This window comes from Pinus tabuliformis, chromosome J (assembly GCF_031772625.1).
Source record: "Pinus tabuliformis cultivar Carrire ecotype Pingquan chromosome J, CPIR1, whole genome shotgun sequence".
In the NCBI taxonomy this organism is placed as follows: Eukaryota; Viridiplantae; Streptophyta; class Pinopsida; order Pinales; family Pinaceae; genus Pinus; species Pinus tabuliformis.
Genome location: NC_142295.1, coordinates 1077067539 through 1077088611, shown reverse-complemented (window position 1 = coordinate 1077088611; position 21073 = coordinate 1077067539).

Here is a 21073-nt window from a genome sequence, read left to right as displayed (position 1 = left end):
CTCTACCATCGGAATGGCCTCAAATGTGAGGAGATCTAGAATAAATTTCAACGCAAGAGACCCTAGGATATTTTATGGCTAACTTGTTGGGAAATTGATGTCCTAGGTAACCCAACTTGGATAGACCTAGGAAAGTGTGAAAAGATGAAGAAATATGTTTAAAGTGACCACCTTTTTATGGATCAGTGCCTAATTCTTTTTAGGGATATGGAGTCAAGGAGAACTTATGAATTTGGATCTCATTTCTTGTTCAAGGAGGCTCTCAAAGTCAATTTTGTCTGATGTTAAGGGCAAGAGAAGAAAAGTGACCTTAAAAGAATTTATACTTCATTGAAGATGGAGAAGGCTTGTCAAGGTAACTTTGATCTCTAGGAAAATTCGTTCATCAAACATGGCACATAGATAGAGATAAGCTATATAGAGATATAATTCCACATTGATGTCATAAGTGCTTGCAACAACTAGCCCTAAAACATCAAAAATATCATGATCAATGTATGCAGCAACGTAAAATAAAATAACATCAAAATTGTACTTACATGTACAAGAATATATCCAACCATCATCACATATGCAATATAAGAAGCTCCAAGATAAGAAGACCCAATCCATACATCAAAATTCATCCATGATCCAAAAATAACTTCCAAGGAAAAAATGTGAAATTCTCAAGAGAGAGAATGATCCAAGTTAAGTGATGATGAGAAATGATCTCACCTCACTTGTATTTATACACAACCTAGCAATTTCTAATTATCCTCCTTAGCCTACATAAGCCCCAAAAATAAACTAATGTTCTAATAATTCAACTTTTTGTGATAGACCCACCAAACTAGCTCATAAATGAAAATGTAAGCCTCAAATAATAATCTATGCATGTGTTAGGGCCCTCTAAGAGGCCTAATGATGTCCATGGGTTCTACAATGAAGAGTAGGACCCTAAGAAATAGTGGACAAAGGGGTGGCCCCTTCTAATTACCTGTGGTGCTCCAAATTACTTGTGGGGGCACACAAGTGTCCTCATGGGTCTTCAAACAAATCAAAGATGCATGTAGATCACACTCAAGGGCTAGGATGATGGTGTAGGTGATGCCACATCATCATGAAAGTTCTGGATCATTTGCCAAGTGTATGGTGTAGATATGGGGCCATCTTGACATGATGGATCAGGTGCATCCTCCTCGTCCAATAAGTGAACCGCCAACAATCTCTGAATGGTTGTGGGGATCCAAGGAGTGAAATTTGTTGTTGTGGAGGCCCATGGCTCTCAACGCTTACCCTACATGTGCCAATGTTGACCTCTAGAGGATTAGGACGTCGTATAGGGAGACCAAACCTAAGATGGAAACTAACTGCAATCGTGCATAAGATCCAATACATCCCCTAGCCTTCGAATACAAAAAGTCATTAGATAAATCAAGTAAATGAGCTTAAATAATCATGGACCATAGGTGGGACTTCATAATGGTATACCCTTCCATAATCAGCTTCGGTATGTGCCAATGTCCCCTAAACTCCAAATGAGGTTAACCAATAATCCGATTAGGTGGTTTCTACTTCTAAAGGGAATAATATAGTCAAGGTACATCCTTTCATAAGTGGTGGCATGTGACAGATAGGTGAATGGAGTAGGGAGTGAGAAAGGGAAGCACTGGGTCACATGTTGGGGTATAAGGGTAGCTAATAAGAGGGAAGGCCACACTTGGGTTAATAATGCGTAGGAAGGATCCCTTATGGTACATTAGGTGCCCTGGCCTTGATTTTTCTACCCTTCTTTATATGCCTTTTTCCTTTTCATGATATTCTTTGACTATTATCAGGGCTGAAGGGGATAGAGCATGATGTATAAGATATAGTAGTGAACTCCCCCCTTTAAGGTGGGGAGGTTCATTGCCCACCAGGGGTTGGAACAATCATGGTTTCCTATATGATGAATATGGTTCATAGAACCTGTAGGAATGAGGGTGATGGCCATGATTATGGGGTAAAGATCATGTATTGGATTTTTCCCACGTGCTAAATGTCTTTTTCCCAGCCATCTTTACATTTTGTGGTACATTTTCCTATTGAATGTGGCCATATATTGATTTATATTTCTTTTAGCTACATCAACCTCTTGGCTTCATTCTAGGCCATGACCCAAGGTGTTGGCAAGGGGAAGGGGCATGCTAACCCTATGTTGACCTAGTGGAGGAATGTGGACCCTGGTGGGACAAATGATGAATGGGGTAAAAATGAATGGAAAGAGGGTAATATAAGCATATAAGGGAGTGGGATCAGGCAACCAAAATCAGGGTTTCTCGTGAAATACCATCCCTAGAACCAAATTTCCAATAAAAGAGATCCCACAGGACTATAATCCAAGTTTAATTCCTAAAAGGGGTCTAGGGGACAAAAGCACAAACCTAGCCCATTACTTTCATTAAATCACCCCATTAATCCATACCCGTAAGTGTTCATGATAAGAAATCTACAATACTTAATTTCCAAATGACAAGGCATACCTTTAGATTCAGGAGGCCCACCATCAAACACACAATCATGGCAGATGGGTGAGGGACCACATGGTTGGCTCAGGTGGTAGAGAAAATGGCACAATGAGCTAGTTGGTGGCTACAAAGGGCTATTGGATGTCGGCTAAGGACCATCTTAGAGAAAAAACTTATCTTGGCAATATTACCCATAAAATGGTGGGTAACATCTAGCTCCAACTGGGATGTGATCTCTTGAAGAAATGGGCGAAGCTACTCGAACGGGAGGTCATGAGAACTATAGCAATCTCTTGGTTACTGTAGACCTGTCATCTACACATATACTAGAGGGGAAAGACACGGGGCAACATGCCTTCGCGACATCTCATGATCGCACATGCTAATATGCCAGGCCACAAGATCAACAAAAAAATAAAATATGGAAATATGCATCTATCTACCATGAGAAAAATCATATGATGTTATTTCTAATGAAAAAACTAGCATGCAATGCATCCTACTTTACCATGCATATGATACAATGTCAAGTCCATGGTATAGTCCTAGACCCAATGTAACCAGCATGTCAATCGATCAATACAAGAACGCATGCTTCCATGATTATTTTCGCAGCGGTCCTGACAATGGGAATAATAATATGAGGGGTTGCGAGGGAGGAATGTGGGAAAACAGGAGACCCATATGCCATATAAAGGGATCTTGGAAGAAGGAAAAGACAGAAGTCGAGAGGATCGGATTTGACCCTTCAACCAGGAGATGGAAATGTTAATAACCTAGTATATGAATCTTTGATGGAGAACTATCTTAGGGTTATCACCCTTAGGGTAAGAAGGAGTGAAATGCTCAGACATATTTAGGATGATACTATTTTGGTCATTTGAAAAACAAGAAGTGGGTTGATCATTGTATTTGGGGAAAAACCATGATTCTTGGTTCTTCATAGGGGAAATCAACTCTTCATCAAAACTAGGGAGATGAACATCATCACAAACATATATCTCCATGGTAGGGGAGGAATTCTCAAACATGGAGAAAAACCCTAGCATGGCTCAGGGAAGCATCCTCCTCAATTTCTTCTATATTAGAATCATCATAAGTTCCCATAATATTGGAAGGCTCTTCTTTTATTGAATCATATTGGAACATAAAGAAAATACCTTTCAAATCACTAGGAAGGTCTTCATGAGAACAAATATTGTTATTCGGAAGGGGCAGAGCATTTTCATCTTCCTCGAGTTCATTCTCATGGACTTAAGGAACCATGGGGTCCTCATTTCCTTAATCATACCTAATTCACCAATAAACAATCCCAAAGTCACTCATAGATTCTTTGTTTATTTGACTATCATGATCTTCCTTAGAATCCTCACATTCTTCACTATATATTTGGTGTTGGTCAGGATTCCATTCATTCTCTTCTTTAGACAGGGAGGATTTTTCCTCCATTTGTTCCCAAAGAATGATCTCCAAGGTATTTACTACATGATTTCAATAAAATGCCTCAAGAAGAAGGTCATCGGTAGGAATCCCTTTCTATATACTTTTTGTATTACGAAGCCTTTCTAGTTTCTCACAATAGTGGGAGAAAATCTCTTGGGATTTATATGTGGCCATCAGTTTCCTGCAAGATTTTTCACATTCCGTCATCCATTCTTACAGTGTATGAGGGCTCTCGGGGTTGAGATCTTCCTCATCATATTTAGAGGACATGATTTTCAAGTCATGAGTCTCTCCTTTGGCACCATCATTGAAGTATGCATCAATAAGAGGTTCCTCCTTAAGGATAAAACCATATTCAATAACTTCCTCCTCTCAAAGGGACATATCTAATAGTTGGGATATGTGTTCATGATATTCGAAACTTGACCCTTCATGCAACAAGAAGTTTGCAATCAACATTGGAAGAGAATGAATGCTTTTAGGATTACATTACTCAAGCCAATCAGTACTTTGGGCAATGGATAGGACAAATAATTCAATTTGGTCACACGGTTGAGTTATATTTTTCTATGAAATGTACCTTATGAACATTACCACATGGTTGGTTACAAAATGTGGATCCCCATCGAACATTGGCATACATTTCATGGATTTCAGTGAAGGATATCTTGGGGTTCCTGTCATATATATGGTGGGAATATATGTGGTCAACATGTTGTTGGGTCCATAATGACATGGTAGTCACCAGGTTTAATGAAATTGCCTTAACAAATGCTTGCTTCACCCTACAAGCATTGAATTTGAAGTTCAATGAAGAACTAGGGATTCGTTCTTCCAATGGAGTCGCCAATAATGATATGTCAATATCTCGTATAGAGACAAAAAACACGTTTTGTGTCCTCGAAAACGATGCAAAAATGTTGCCTCTCAAACTAGCAGGGGACCTAAGGGGGATCCCTAAAAAGAAAATGCGAGGCCAAGGGAAACAAATGGAGGCTTAGCCCACTGTCACCTCAACTAAGGCTCCCTTCTATTTATAGATTTTCACTGATGGGAGGAGACCCGGTATGTATGAAGTCATTGATGAAGGATGAAACAATGAATGGATAGGAGTGACCCTAATAAACCCTTTCCCAGAAGAGCTTAAAGGATGGAGCTTGCTTGCTTTCTAAGTAAGGTATTGTGTTCTAGGGAAAGAAAGAGAGGAATTGAGGGTTAGGTTTATGGGATAATGCTTGGGAAGGAGTTTCCCAATCCCTACAATCCTTGTTAGAATTGGTTCCCGGATGGTTCTTAAATAATGATCTTTCAAAGGAGCGAGACCACACAGGGCCAAGTGGACCCAGTCTAGGGTATGAGGGAAGAATGTAGCAACCAATGATATTATTACCCTAGACAAGGAAGGGAAAGGATCAAAGAAATAATTTATACTTGAAGGTGTTGTTTTGACCCTATGAGATACTAACCTTGGGGATGGCAGGGAAAATTTTAATCCCAGAGCTAGGGCTTGGATTTTCTCCCAACTCCACCATCAAAATTGCCTCAAAATTAAAGGAGAGATAGAGAAAAGGCTAGCACAGGTGACCCTAGGAGATCAAATTTTTTTATGGCTAGCTTGTTAGGAAATTGATGCCCTAGGTAATCCAACTTGGATAGACCTAGGAAAATGTGAAAAATATGAAGAACTAGGTTTAAAGTGACCACCTTTTTTATGGATCAGTGCCTAATTCCTTTTGGGCGTATGGAGTCAAGGAGAACTTATGAAGATGGATCTCATTTCTTGTTCAAGGAGGCTCTCAAAGTCAACTTCATCTGATTTTAAGGGTAAGAGAAGAAAAGTGACCTTAAAATAATTTATACTTCATTGCAAATAGAGAAGGTTTGTCGAGGTAACTTCAACATCTAGGAAAATTATTTCATCAAACATGGCCCATACATAGATACAACCTATATATAGACATAATTCCACATTGATGTCGTAAGTTCATGCAACAACTAGCCCTAAAACAACGAAAATCTCATGATCAATGTATGCAACAAAGTAAAAGAAAATAATGTCAAAATCATACCTACATGTAAGATAATATATCCAACCATCATCACATTTGTAATATAAGAAGCTCCAAGATAAGAAGACCCAATCCATACATCAAAATTCATCCATGATCTAAAAATATCCTCCAAGGAAAAAATGTTAAATTCTCAAGAGAGAGAATGATCCAAGTCAAGTGATGATGAGAAATTATCTCACCTCACTTGTATTTATACACAACTTAGGAGTTCAAATTATCCTTCTCTGCCTACATAAGCCCCAAAAGTAAAATAATGTTCTAATAATTCAACTTTTGGTCACAAACCCCCCAAACTAGATCATAAATGAAAATGTAAGCCTCTTAAGAGGTCAAATAATAATCTATGCATGTCGTAGGGACCTCTAAGAGGAATAATGAGGTCCAAGGGTTCCATAATGAAGATTAGGACCCTCAAAAGCAGTGGACAAGGGGGTGGCCCCTTATAATAACTTGTGGTGCTCCAAATGACATGTGGGGACACACAAGTGTCCTCATGGGTCTTCAAAAAAATCGAAGATGCCTGTAGATCACGCTCAAGGGCTAGGATGGTGGTGTAGGTGATACCACATCATCATGCAAGTCCTGGATCATCTGTCGAGCGTATGGTGTAGATCTGGGGCGAGTTTGACATGTTGGATCAGGTGCATCCTCCTCGTCCAATAAGTGAACCACGAGCAATCTCTGAATTGATGTGGGGATCCACAGAGTGGAATATGCTATTGTGGAGGCCCATGGCTCTCAATGCTCACCTTGCATGTGCCAATGTGGCCCTCTGGAGGACTAGGACCCTATATAGGGAGACCAAACCCAATATGGAAACTAACTACAATCATGCATAAGATCCAATGTGTTCCCTAGCCTTCCATGACAACAAGTCATTAGAGAAATCGAGTAAATTAGCTTGCCTAATCATGGACCACAAGTGGGAGTTCATAATGGCCTGCCCTTCCATAATGAGCTTCAAGATGTTCCAATGTCTCCTAAAATCAAAATGGGGTTAACCAATAATCCTATTAAGTATTTTCTAATTATAAAGGGGATAATATAGCCAAGGTACATGATTTAAGAGGTAGTGGCATGTGATAGATAGCTGAATGGAGTAGGGAGTGAGAAAGGGGAACCTTGGGTTACATGTTGGGGTATAACGGTAGCTAATAAGAGGGAATCCCACACTTTGGTTTATAATGTGCAAGGGGGAGAAATCGTGGTACATGAGGTGCCCTGACCTTGATTTTTCCACCCTTATTTATATGCCTTTTTCATTTTCATGATATTCTTTAATTAACTGCTCGGGGCTCAAGGGGTTAGAGCATGATGTATAAGATATAATAGTGAATTCCCCCCCTTTTAGGTGGGGCGGTTCATCGCCCATCTGGGGTTGGGACAATCATGGGTTCTTATATGATGAAGATGGTTCATAGAACCTTTAGTAACGAGGGTGATGGCCATGATGATGGGGTAGAGCTCATGTATTCGCTTTTTCCTACGTGCTAGATGTGTTTGTCTCGACCATATTTTTCATTTTGTGGTACATTTTCCTATTGAATGTGGCTATATATGATTTTATATTTATTTTAGCTACATCGACCTCTGGGCTTCATTCCAGGCCATGACCCAAGGTGCGGGTAAGCGGAAGTGGCATGCTAACCCTATTTGGACCTAGTGGAGGATGTGGACCCAGGTAGGAGAAATGATTAATGGGGTAAAAATGAATGGAAATGGGGTAATATAAGCGGATAAGGGAGTGGGGCCACACAACCAAATTCGGGGTTTCCTGTGAAATACCATCCCTGGAACCAAATGGTCTATAAAAGAGATCCCACGAGACTAGAATCCAAGGTTAATTCCTAAAAGGGGTATAGGGGAAAAAATCACAAACATAGCCCATTATTTCCATTGAATCCCCACATTAATCCAACCTCTGAAGTGTCCATGATAAACAAACTAAAATAATTAATTTCCAAATGACAAGGCATACCTTTAGATTTGGGAGGCCCACCTTCAAACATAAGATCATGGTAGATGGGCAAGGGACCACATGGCTGGCTCAGGTGATGAAGAAAATGGCACAATGTGCTAGCTAGTGTCTGCAAGGGGCTATCGGTTGCCAACTAAGGACCATCTTGGAGAAAAAAATTATCCTTGGGATATTACCCACAAAATGGTGGGTAAAAGTCCCTTTATATATCTTCATATCTCGATTCATAGTTAATAAGTGATGTAGGAGCATCGAGAGTATGGTTGTGGGTAAGTTAGAGAAAATAAAATAGTATCGCTAATAATAATGATGCAAGGAGAATAAAGGTATAGACATAAAGACTTGTGATGGAAAAACAATTTGTAAATCATGTATGAGAAAAGGTTTCCTAGAGAACCAACAATTACAGTGGGTGTTGACCCATGTATTCTAGTGGATGGTGACATTTTATATGGACTCTAGCTTATGTTTATGATTGCAGGTACATGATGAAAAGCATAAAATATCGAGAACAAAAAATACCAAAGTCCGCATATGAAGATTAAGGATGGCAAAGACAAAGAACTTGGAAGAAGGAAGGGACAAGTTTAATGGAGAATGCTCACTAAGGATAGGACGTGAAAGAATAATTCTAACTAGTAATGATTAATGAATAAACCATATGGATTATAATAATATGACAAACTTATTCTAGAAAGTCCATGTAGGAATGAGAGATGGAGAGAAATTAGCAAAACTAAGGATGACAATTTATTGAAAGAATCATAGAAATATTGTGGAGAGGATCACGATGATAGTTATGTATTTGGTTGGAACTAAATGCCTATCTACGCTATAGTTGTTATGGTGACCTATTATTATATAAGGGACCATTTGTACACTAAAATCAATACTTGAATGAATTGGTAATAAAATCCCCTTTGGGGAGATTCGAACATAATTTCAGTGTCACATTGAGTATAATTCTCATGTCCCTTGCTTTATGAATTGTAATATAGGCATTTGTTATTATACTTGCACCACTATTATACATAATTTTTCATATCAGAGCAACAAGATCAAAGGCTAAATTCAAAATTGGAAAGTTTTGTTAGCAAGAGAATTGATTAGTTAATATCAAAGATACGAATTTTGAAAAATCTTACAAAGTACATATGGTTGAAAGACAATTCAGAGTCTTGTATAAGAATTTAGATAGCATCAAATATCTACACTCTTCATGAAATAATTATTCTTATAATCTCTTTTTAGTGGCACAAGTAATGGGGTCTGTTGCATAAAGAAAAATATGGATCACACATCATGTTAAACCAGTGGTATTTATGTTGGTGTTATAAACATTGTGTTGGATATATAGCTTAATCATTGTAATTTGTTAGTACTTTGCATTGAGCTCCGCGAAGATGTCTATAGAAAATTAAAGTTTAAGGAGAATGTATACACGTTCAAATTGAGCAACTTATAGTTGCTACTATTGGAAGATCCACCATTGTAGAGGCAATGTAACATGAAAGGAACTGAATGATGCAGTTTTTTTTCAGGCCCAACAACAATCCATGGGAACTATATAGGATAATTTTGGAGCACATGGATGGATAACATGTAAAAGTATTAGAGGCACACATGATTTCTTTAAAGGAGACCAATCATATACCAGCCAATCATCACAAGGGCTTCATTGTAAAAGCAATACCATATCACCTGCATTCATATTGGGGCATAAAAATGAGGAAAAATGGAAATAATATATTGAGAATATAATAGGGGGATAAAGGGTTTTTATATTTTGTATAGAAATATGTGTAGTATAAGGTATCATTTATACAATACATTGGCCACGCGGAGTTAAAAAACAAGTGGGTTGGAGAAATAGAGGTTGAGGAGTATTGTGGGAGTATCGATAGTGGGAGGGAGAAAGAAAAAACTATGGTAATATTAGGTCCATAGTAGCCTAATATTCAAACCTATGGCCCTAGTATTGACATGCAATTCATGGTAATATTAAAGTGACATTATCCTTTATCTTTCATTTTCATCCTTCTACCTAAATTTTTAACATTACCATGAAATGACTCAGGATGTTTGAGAGTGGTTCCAAATTCATTAGATTTCATATGAAGAAAGTAGAATGTTAGATCTCACTCGAAATCCAACAAACTTATTAGTTTTTTAGGATTTCAGGAATGGGGGATTGAAATGTTTCCATTGGATTTTTTCATGTGCTAGGGTATGGAACTCGTATATAATCAAGAGAACCAAGCCTTCTATGTACCTTGATGTTAGTGACATTGGTTTTCAAACTCCTCTATCATGATCCTTCTAACAATGTACCTGTCTCTCAAACAAAATCTTGACTTGACATGCTACATTTTTTCTATCTTATGTTAATTCTTAGAGGGTGATATTAATGACAAGGATCCCAAAATAGGCAATGATTTTGATGATATGTAGGTATTTGCTGTAGCATGATTTTTTTGGATTTCATAGGCCATCCAAAGCCTATTTGTTGATGTATTTTAAGTTAAGAGATGGATTGCACTCGATTTTATTTTGGTTATGTGCACCCTTACATGTTATATAAATGAGAACTTCTAATTTGTGTACCTATAGTTGATGAAGATTATAACTGCTAGATGAATGATGTTATATGGTTTAATCCATGTTTTCATGTTTTTTACCACAAATTCATCATTCTAGAAGATTTTGTTGACATATGTGCATCAAAATATATAAAAATATATATTATATAAAATTCATTCCCAAAATCGATCCCAACCTGTGAGCTTTTGAAAATTTCACTCCTCGCTCCTACTTCCACTCCCACTTTTCGCTTCTACTTTCGCTTCTCGCTTCCTCTCCCTCTCCCAAGCAGCCTTGCTTTAGAAGAAACATTCATTATATTACTAATACCTCTATGATCTATATCTAATGTTTGTGCAAATATTTTTTACCTATTTCTTATTTAGTGACCCTCCCAATTATGGTGTAGTAGAGAAGACAACAAATATGGCACCTTCACCCTTTCTTTACATTAGTGATGAACATGTTGAATGAAAGTGAAGGAGAAAGTGATACCGACTATTTCCTAGTAGAGGGCACATGAATGACACAGGAGATAGTGAAATAGACTATTTTTTGGAAGAGGGTGCATGCATGCTAAGGGAATTCATGTCACACCTTCAATTGATTCCGGTTTAGATGTTGTTTCAAATTTAGCAATTTTAGTTTTGGATAGAGTTTTTCTATTATTAGAGCTTTTGTTTTGTTATTTTTAGCATGCATGATCTATTCTTAGTAAGAGGATGCAGAGATCCTTAGTCAATTAGAATACTTATGCATAAGAAATTCCCATCTTAGGTATAGGACATAGATCTCAAGGAAGGGATGCATGCTTGCATGCTCCAGTTCATCTTTTTATGGAGAGACGCTTACTTTGCACTCTTACCATTCAACTATGGTACACTAGGTGATCGAGTTATGGCTATGATTTGACAAAGTCCAACCAGATAGGGTTTTGCATGTGTCCATATTCATTGTACTTTCTCTCCTATTCCTATTCTATAAGCGTCAGATGAAAAGTGCACCATTATGTTGGTTATCAAGGTTTTGTTTTGCATTGTTGTAGTGTATCTTTTTCATTATTCAATAGAAGATAGATGCAATTGAAAGTTCAAATCTATGTATTTTCCATTAAATTTTCCACAGTATGTGTTTGTAAACCAATCAACTTATATCTACTTCTTTTTTATTGAAACTTTCAAGTTTTCAGCTACCTAGTATTTAGGTTATTCTTTCTAGGTGTAGAATATGCTTACCATTGTTGATGAAAATAAAGGGATATAAATATAAAGGGGTGTAAAAATGTTAATGAAAAAAATGGATACCTACAATATCTAGTGTAAGTAGGTGATTTTTATATTGGGAAGGTGTATTGGGTTTGTATTGGTAGGGGGTTAAATAAAGTGATTTTAAAACGTATTTTCGAATATGTAGTCAAATTAAGGGTATTGTTTAGTATCACACGAACACACGTGCTATGTTATAGGTTCATTGAGTGAATCTCTTATGTCAATCACTAACCAACTGCGTGCTTTAAGGGAAGAACAAAGTTACAAGCATTAGAAGAACTTAACAAATTTTTGTTTTTAGAGGTTGCATTTAGTGTCGATTTTAATACTTGTTTTGAAAAGTGTTGATGTAGCATCACCCTTTTGTCATTTCACGGTTAAAATTTCAACATTTTTTAACCATGACATTAAAACCCAAATATCAGGAATGCAAAAGACATGAAAGAACACTATCACATACAAAATCGGTGATGAACATCACCCTTTTTTAAAGGTTGAAATTCCTACATTTTTCAGTCTTGGCATTAAACACAAACTATCATGACTATGAAAAACATTAAATATCAACACCAAAATTATTTCTATCTTTATTTTCTCTTCTTTTCTTTCAAATATTTGTTTTTTAATTATTTTTAAATCTTGTTTAATTCTATTTTAGTTTGGGGGTCAAAATTACAATTTAATTGACATTATGGCCTTGATGACTAATAGCCTTGAAAGTAAAATAGATCAAATCGATTATAAGTATACAAGTGACATTATATGTGTTTTTTAATTGATTCTTTTGTAAATAATTTACATAAAAGAAATTTAAATTGAGAAAAAAAATATAAATAAATATTTTCTTAAGAGGAGGGAGACTAGACCCTCAATATTTCTTTAATAAATATGAGAAAAATCACACACCAGAAACCATGATACATCTCATCCCCATGAATGGCCTCTATAGCTCTCTAACTTTGTTTTTCTAGGATGGTGAACAAAGGAGGCGGGGATGGGGCTGTCTGCCCCTCCTACTGTAATGTGGTAATCAAAGATGTGGTTGCGAAAGGGGATCTAGGTCCTTCTTTCACACTGACACAGTTGGGCCCAAATTATTAGAAAAATACTTCCAACGTGAATTCCTCAATCCTAGGGGCAACATGGCAGAGCTAAACCCGTAGCATTGTCTCTTCATATCTACTCAAAACCCCATATGTGATTTTATTTGAGATAAGGTGGATGAGATGATCTAATACATGCAAGATCATGCCTTGATCTATATATTTGCAAGGGGGCTTCACTGGGGGAGAAATACCATACCACATGCATTCATATTGAGGGATATATATTGAGGAAAAAATGGCATGATATATTGAGCATATAATAGGGAATAAAGGGTTTTTATATTGGCAGGTATAAAAATTGGAGCTCAAAGTTAATGAAAAAATATAAGGGGGTATAAAAAATGTTAATGGAAAAATGGATACCTACAATATCTAGTTAAAGTAGGGGTTTTTTTAAAATGGGAAGGTGTGGGTTCATATTGGTTTGGGGTTAAATAATGTGATTTTTAGAGGTATTATCCAATATGTATTCAAATTAAAGGTATTGTTTAGTGTTCCATGAATGCACATGATATGTAAGAGGTTCATTGAGTGAAGCCCCTGTGTATATTTGTGGGTGTCTAGCCAACTGAGAAGGATATCACAGCTTAGATTAGAAACAAATGGTAGCCTAAGGGCCATATTGAGCTCTAGCTCAACGACAAAGGTTTATTCATGGTATTATTTTCAAACCTCGAGGACCAAAAAAGGGTTTTCTAAAATGGTCATTACTTATTCAATAATGTAAGCCTCTTTATCATATTTTTGGAACCAAGGTACAATATAGACGATGAGAATTTTATGGAAACTCCTGTGTGGGTAAGTTTGTACTTCCTTCCCATTGAGTATTGGTAAGAATATATACTACAAGACCTCAAGAATATGAATGGCTCCTTTTTCAAAATCTTAGAGGTAACCAAGGCCATAAGATATACTGCTTATGCATGCATTTGTGTATAAATGAGCATTACTCAACCTCTTCCATAATACATTGAGATCTCATACCAGGATGAAGACATTCTCCAACCACTGGAATATGAACATGTTCCTTTCAAGTGTCAATGGTTTCACAAAGATGGGCACCTCTTCCAAGAATAACCCTTGAATCAAACAACAACTCAATCTCAAGGGCCAATTCCGAACTCGAATGGATTCTAGAATATACCCACTAAAATAAGGAATAAAAAAATGCAACCAATAAAAAATCGAGGCAATCCCCAATATAGAAACCATTTTAGTGCTCTAGAAACCCTATATCAATAGGAAGAAGAAGTGAAGCAGGCACCAAAAGCGATGGATGAGGATATCGCAATGTGGAAGAGAAATAACCCCGAATCCCACAAAGACGATTCAACAAAATCGAAGGTCAAAATAGGGGATCCTCAACAACACTCATGTCATAACCGCTAGGAAGATAAATTAGAGCCCATCAAAGATAGCCTAGAGGAAATTCACACACAAAATCATCCTCTCAGCATTTCTAGATGAACGACAGACCAATAATCTCTCCAGAGTCCCTGAAGCTCAACTGTGGTTATTCCAACAACTGTGGTTATTCCAACATTCACAAAATAAACTCATTGACTCTCTCAAAGAGCCTAGTTTAATTCAACCAGATATATTATTCAAGCAACCCTCTAAATATTCTAAAGAACCAATATCTATAAAGGAAGAAAATAAAACAGGACATAAGGCCTTGAAAAACTGATTCAAAGGGTAGGCCAATTTATGGTAAATTTAGGTAAGGTCCAACTGCTCTCTAAGTTTTTTCCCCGCTCCCAACCTTTTCCTCAATATCCTGGAATGTAAGGGGCCTTAACTTCAAAGGAAAGCATAGGATTCTCCATAATAGAATAAAAAAGGAACAACTCAACATGCTCATTCTGTAAGAGACCAAATATTCCTATGAAAGACTTGATGAAATATCATCAAAATGTTGGAAAAGTTGTAGATCCATTGCTTTGGATGCTACTAGTTTGATAGGGGGATTAGCGATTCTTTGGAACCCAACAGAAATAAAATTTTCAGATTGGTTTGCTCCACCTTGCATCTTAGTAGGTCACTTCAGGCCTTTGGGATTAGAATTTTTTTGGATACCCACTCGTGATATATGGGCCTCACTTTCCTGCAAAGAAACCCAAATTCCTAAACACCCTTCTACAACTCACCAATCTCTTCCAAGGTGATTTTTTTTTTATGTTGGGCGACTTCAACATGATCACATATCTCAAAGAGAAGAAGGCGAAAAGTCACATATTAGACACAAATTATTGACTATTTCAAGAGACCATCAAATTTATGTGTATGGTGGATATCCATACCATCAACATTGTCCACATCTAGAGCAATATATTAGGTGGTAAACATCAAATAATGTGTCGTATTGATTGTTTTTTTATTTCTAAATTCTTTTTAGGTAAAGGTGTTTTTATGGAAGCATCCATCCTCTTGTGCATGGGATTAGACCATTGGCCCATCTATTTGGAGTTAGACATTAAATCAGGCCCAAAAATATTACCCTTCATATTTGAAGGCTTCTAGCCACAAGGGCCCTCATTTGTTGAAAGGGCCAATGAATGGTGGTAATATATATATTCCTAGAATCAATCCCCAATTCTTAGATCTCAACAAAAGCTAAAATACTTCAAAGCACAAATGCAAAAATGGAACAGGGAAGAATTTGGGAACATGATCCAAGCTAAAATTAGTTGGAAGCTCAAATCGAAAGCATTCAATAGAAAATTATACTATAAGGTTGTACAAAAGCCTTGGAGCAACAAGAGGGGACTATCTTGGTGCAATTAGAGGACAAAAGAAATTAGGAAAAACTTCTTTTGAAACAAAAGTACAAGATTAACTAGCAAAGGGAAGGGGACAAAAACACCAACTTCTTTCATAATTCAATGCTCTAGCATATGAACCATAATAGGATCTTCTCCCTTTTAGATAGATCAGGAAAAAAAGTCACAAATAATAAATACCTTGAAGCTAAGCTAAAAAACTTCTATAACAATATTATGAGTTAGCCTTCTCCCAAAAGGCTTGTAGCCATCAACAAGATTGTGGCCCACATTCCTATCCTTGTCACTTTGGATCATAAAATCTCCCTTATGATAGAAATCACCCTCTAAGAGGTGGAAGATTTTGTAATGCACATGCCCAAAAATAAGGCTCAGGGTCTCAATGACTTCACAGTAGATTTCTTCAAGCCTACTAGTCATTCTTAGGCCCATAAATCTTGGAATTGATGGAAGAATCAAGTAAATCAAAATCAATGCTCCCTACCCTTAATTCCACTTTCCTAACCCTCATACCCAAAAAAAAAACTCCTTATATCCCAATGGCTTTTTCCCTATCTCCATATGCAATGTTATTTACAAGATTATTTCAAAAATAATAGGAAACTGACTGAAGCCTCTCCTTCCCATCCTCATTTCCAAGGAACAGTGTAGATATGTGGAGGGGAACCACATTCTATATGGCATCTTATTGGATCATGAGCTCATACACTTTGTGAAAAAACTAATGAAAGCGAGCATGGTCATAAAACTTGACTTTTCCAATGGCTTCATCAAACTAAGTTGGACCTACCTTTACCACACCCTAGAAGCTTTTGGCTTCTTAGAGGAATGGATAGATTGGATTTTTTTTCTTTTCTCCTCACCTTTTTTCTCCATTCTCCTCAATGGAGCACCCACCAAAACTTTGAACCCTTCAAGGAGTATTAGCAAGGGGACCCATTATCTCCCTTCCTCTTTATCCTCGCAGTTGAAGGCCTTGGTCATGCTATTCATGTAGGGAGAAGGAAAAGTTCCATAACTGGCATTCGCTTAAGTAGATCCATGGATCCCATGACCCACTACCAATTTTTGGATGACACCATGTTAATGGGACAATCCATAGTCAAAGAATCCAAGGTGTTAAAACATTTTCTGGATGAGTTCATGTTGGATTTTTGTACCTCAATCAGTCTCTCCAAGTCATAATTTTTTTTATTTCACACTCTCTTTGTTCAAGCTCATCTAGCTTGACTTTTGCGATTCCAACATTCTTCTATCTCATTCATTTACCTAGGAGGACCCCTCATAGATAAATTTCTTTGGATTGTTCACTGGCAAGACCTCTTAGCCAAAATCTTAGTCAAGCTATACATTTGGAATTTTCAAACACTCAATTTAGTCAGCCACTTAATCCTCCTCAAATCCATTTTACAAGCATTTCCCATCTACACGATCTTAGTTATGGTAGCTCCAAAGGGAGTCCTTTGATACATCAAGAATATCTATAGTGATTTCTTATGGAGAGGAGCCACTAGAGAACAAAAATTGGCTCTGGTTACCTAGGATAAGGTATGTCTCCCCAAAAATAGAGGTGGCCTTAGACACAGAAATCCCAAAACACTCAACACTGTCATAAGTGTCGGGCTACGGTGGCATTGGATTCAAGGAGGCCAAGATCCATGAAAAAATATTTGGCACGAAAAATACAGTCCACACCAATATTTAGTCCAAAAGCTAAAGCAGAGGAATTCTATCAAGGGATCAAACATTTGGAATCTATCGGATGGAAACAAATCTCTCATCTAGAAGCATGGCTTTTTTGAAATCAAAAGTGAGAGTGTTGAGTCTTGAAAATGTCATTCATTTCCATTACACTTTCACTATTATATCCTTTATATCACCTCCATTTCACTACTGTCACCACATTCATCCGACTTTCATTATCATTGGGCCACATTTATGTTTTTCCAAACTTTATTAATTCTAAGCTTTTTAAGTGAATTTGTGGTTAAAAATTAGAAAATAATGTGCATATGCTTATACCTAACAAATGGGTTGAGATTGTTGACATGTGTAGGTTGAAAGGAGGCTTCCAGAAGACCCTTATGTGGCACTCTAAGGCCAAATTCGAATTTGAGTGGAAAGAATCATGGGATCATGAGGATATGTGTCACATCTCCTAATTATATTGTAACTCTAAGAAGACATGTGTCTTATCAGTTCCTATTTTGATTAGGACTCTAGAGGTAGAGGGAGAGATTCATGGACTCTCATGAATGAGATGGATTCTCATATTTTTGTATGAATAGGAGATCTCTCTCCTTCATTTGTTAGTCTTTTAGCTTGTGAGTTCTTAAGTCTTATTTTGTTAGTTCTTAAGCTTGTTAGCTTGTGAGATGGCTTTTGAAAGTTTTGGAGAGCTTTGTTGTACTTTGTAATTTTGAAGAATTTGAATAAAGCTTTGATGTTCTCAACATGGAAGGAGATGTGAAGTAGATGTCATGGAGAATATTATAATGTAAGGTAGAGTAGATTTCATTTTGTAATTTGCTTTGATTTCATTATGTCATTTGATTGCTTTCAAGTTTGATAGTTTAAATTTCCATTCATGCAATTTTAATTCATGTAAGTGTGTTCAACCGGTTGATTGTAGATTAGTTTTTCTTTACATGTTTTTGCATCAAATAGTGACATGAGATTTACCTCTCTGCTGACTTTGTTTTTTTTTTAGCTTTTCAGTTTTAGTTATGCTTTGATTTCAGTCTTATTCATTTTCTTTGTTAGTTAGTTTAGATATCAGATTGCTCAAGTTGTTGATGATTACCTCCAAAAGCCATAGTGAGACTAACTGGCAAGGGGTCAGACTATGAATTGATGTGATTTGATTTTAAGTTTACTCTTCTGCAATTAGATATCAGATTGCTCAAGTTGTTGATGATTACCTCCGAAAGCCATAGCGAGACTAACTGGCGAGGGTTCAGACTATGAATTGATGTGATTTGATTTTAAGTTTACTTTTCTGCAATTAGATATCAGATTGCTCAAGTTGTTGATGATTACCTCCAAAAGCCATAGCAAGACTAACTGGCGAGGGGTCAGACTATGAATTGATGTAATTTGATTTTAAGTTTACTTTTCTACAATTAGATATCAAATTGCTCAAGTTGTTGATGATTACCTCCGAAAGCCATAGCGAGACTAACTGGTGAGAGGTTAGACTATGAATTGATGTGATTTGATTTTAGTTTTACTTTCCTTGCAATTTTTTATTTCTTTGAGTGCAATAACTTAACCTTTATTTCCGTATTAGAAAAGCAATAGAGACAGTGATTTCATTATCAGTATTTCATCTTTTGCTTGATTGAAGTAGCTGCATACGTACACTTTTGTTTAAGTACTAATTCCATCAATAACATGTTTTAATATCTTTTGAAGTGCTAAGTTTTGGAAGTTACCATTAGGGACATAGAGCTTGTCTTGAAATCTACATCCATACTTGACCTTTAAAAGTATCCTTAAGACCTTAGAATAGGATTCCCATTTGCATTAGATACTTTAAGAGATCAACAAGAACAAAACCCCAAAACAAAATAAAATCTATAAAACAACGAAGTAAGAAAAAGGTTACCTAAGCACATATGGTGCACCACACTTCATTAATTTATGATACCTGGATTGATAATTTTTGTAGAGCAATTTAAGACATTAAATTGACTGGACATTTTGGCGCCGTTGCCGAGGAAGTGTAATTAGGAAACTTTATTTCTTACATCTAAAAAAAATTAATAATTCTTGAGTATGCTCTCCTCCTGCACTTTGTGTGATCTGGAGGATTAGAAAAAGGATTGTTATGTAAAAAAAAATTAATAATTCTTGAGTATGCTCTCCTCCTGCACTTTGTGTGATCAAGAGGATCAGAAAAATAATTATTATGTCAAAAAAAAAAGAAAAAAAAAAGAGACAAAATAAACTTCATCATTCCATTTGATTCAATGAAAAACTTTAATTGTTTTGTTTAATAAAATATATATGTATATTTTTAAAATATTTGAATATATATATATATATATATATATATAATTTTATTAACAAATCAATTTAAAAAAATAATAATAAAATAATAAAATAAAATAAAGTTCAATGAAATATATATGTATATTTTTAATTTTTGGAAATATAACATATGTAATTTTATTAAAAAAAAAAAACTAACTCCATGAAAACCACGTAGGGCTAAGAGCATAAAAGTTTTTTTGGCAAATGAAATAAAATGTAACAGGTGATTGCATTTGGAGTATCAACGATAAGTGAAGGATCGAAATCGTGAAATGAAACTACGGTAAATTGGTGCTTCATCCTCAGTATCGATTTCAACAAACCTGTAATGTAAAGTCTATTCCATTAGTGCTGAGCTCAATAGTGGAATTTCAAAATGCAGATCAAAATTACTTAAACAGGTGTGTTGTTTTAGGTAAATCTGACAGACATATACTATCTCCAAACGCATACAATCAAAGAAAATCTCCATTGGTAGGTTATCGCCGCTATAACTGCTCATACTACTGTTGCAAGAATTTTCCAAAACGCTCATGAACCTGCAAATTCAAACACAGCAATTTAGAAAAATGCAAAACAGATAAAAACATCAGACTTTGAGTGCATGATTTGGCCAAACAAGGCGAATTTGAAAATCCTAAAACATGGGTTTTTTCGCCAGTAGAGTCAGTTAGATAACCCAGAAACTGTTTTAAGAAATTCGTGGCGGTTTGGGAGAAATTCTCGGTTCTTTGGAGCCCATTTTTGCAGGACGCGAGAAAAAAACGGGATTTGAATTAATTAACTGACAGTTGATTTTCAGCTGCTTCTAATTTGAAATCAATGGCATACTGATAATTAACTATACATCTTCCACCTTTTGCCACCATGTCTCCTGCCTTTTATTGCCACCTGCTAACAAACAAGCCCAATTGAAGATGGCTCTCCATTACGTGAACTAGTTGGATACGGCTCTTCACAGCTAATTGATAAACATGGCATGGAACTTTTTAGCATTTAGTTTTAACTTTAATGTATAACAACACTTCTCCAAGCACCCATCTAACAGCTATTCCTATGACTCGGCGTTTTACTTGCTGAAATATCGGCACAGGTGTAGATACTCATGGATTTTGTCTCCATTGACAAGTTCTGTGTACGTATTTAACTTTATTGTGACGTGCTTGGTAGTATGACCATACTTTTAGCCAAAAACTCTGTAATAAAATGACCTCTGTCAACCCATAATCCCATGAAAAGTGCCAATCAAGCTCATAACTATTTTCCACTTCATATTTATCAAACTGCGCTTACAGCGAGGGTGGACTATATGTTTTGGTTTT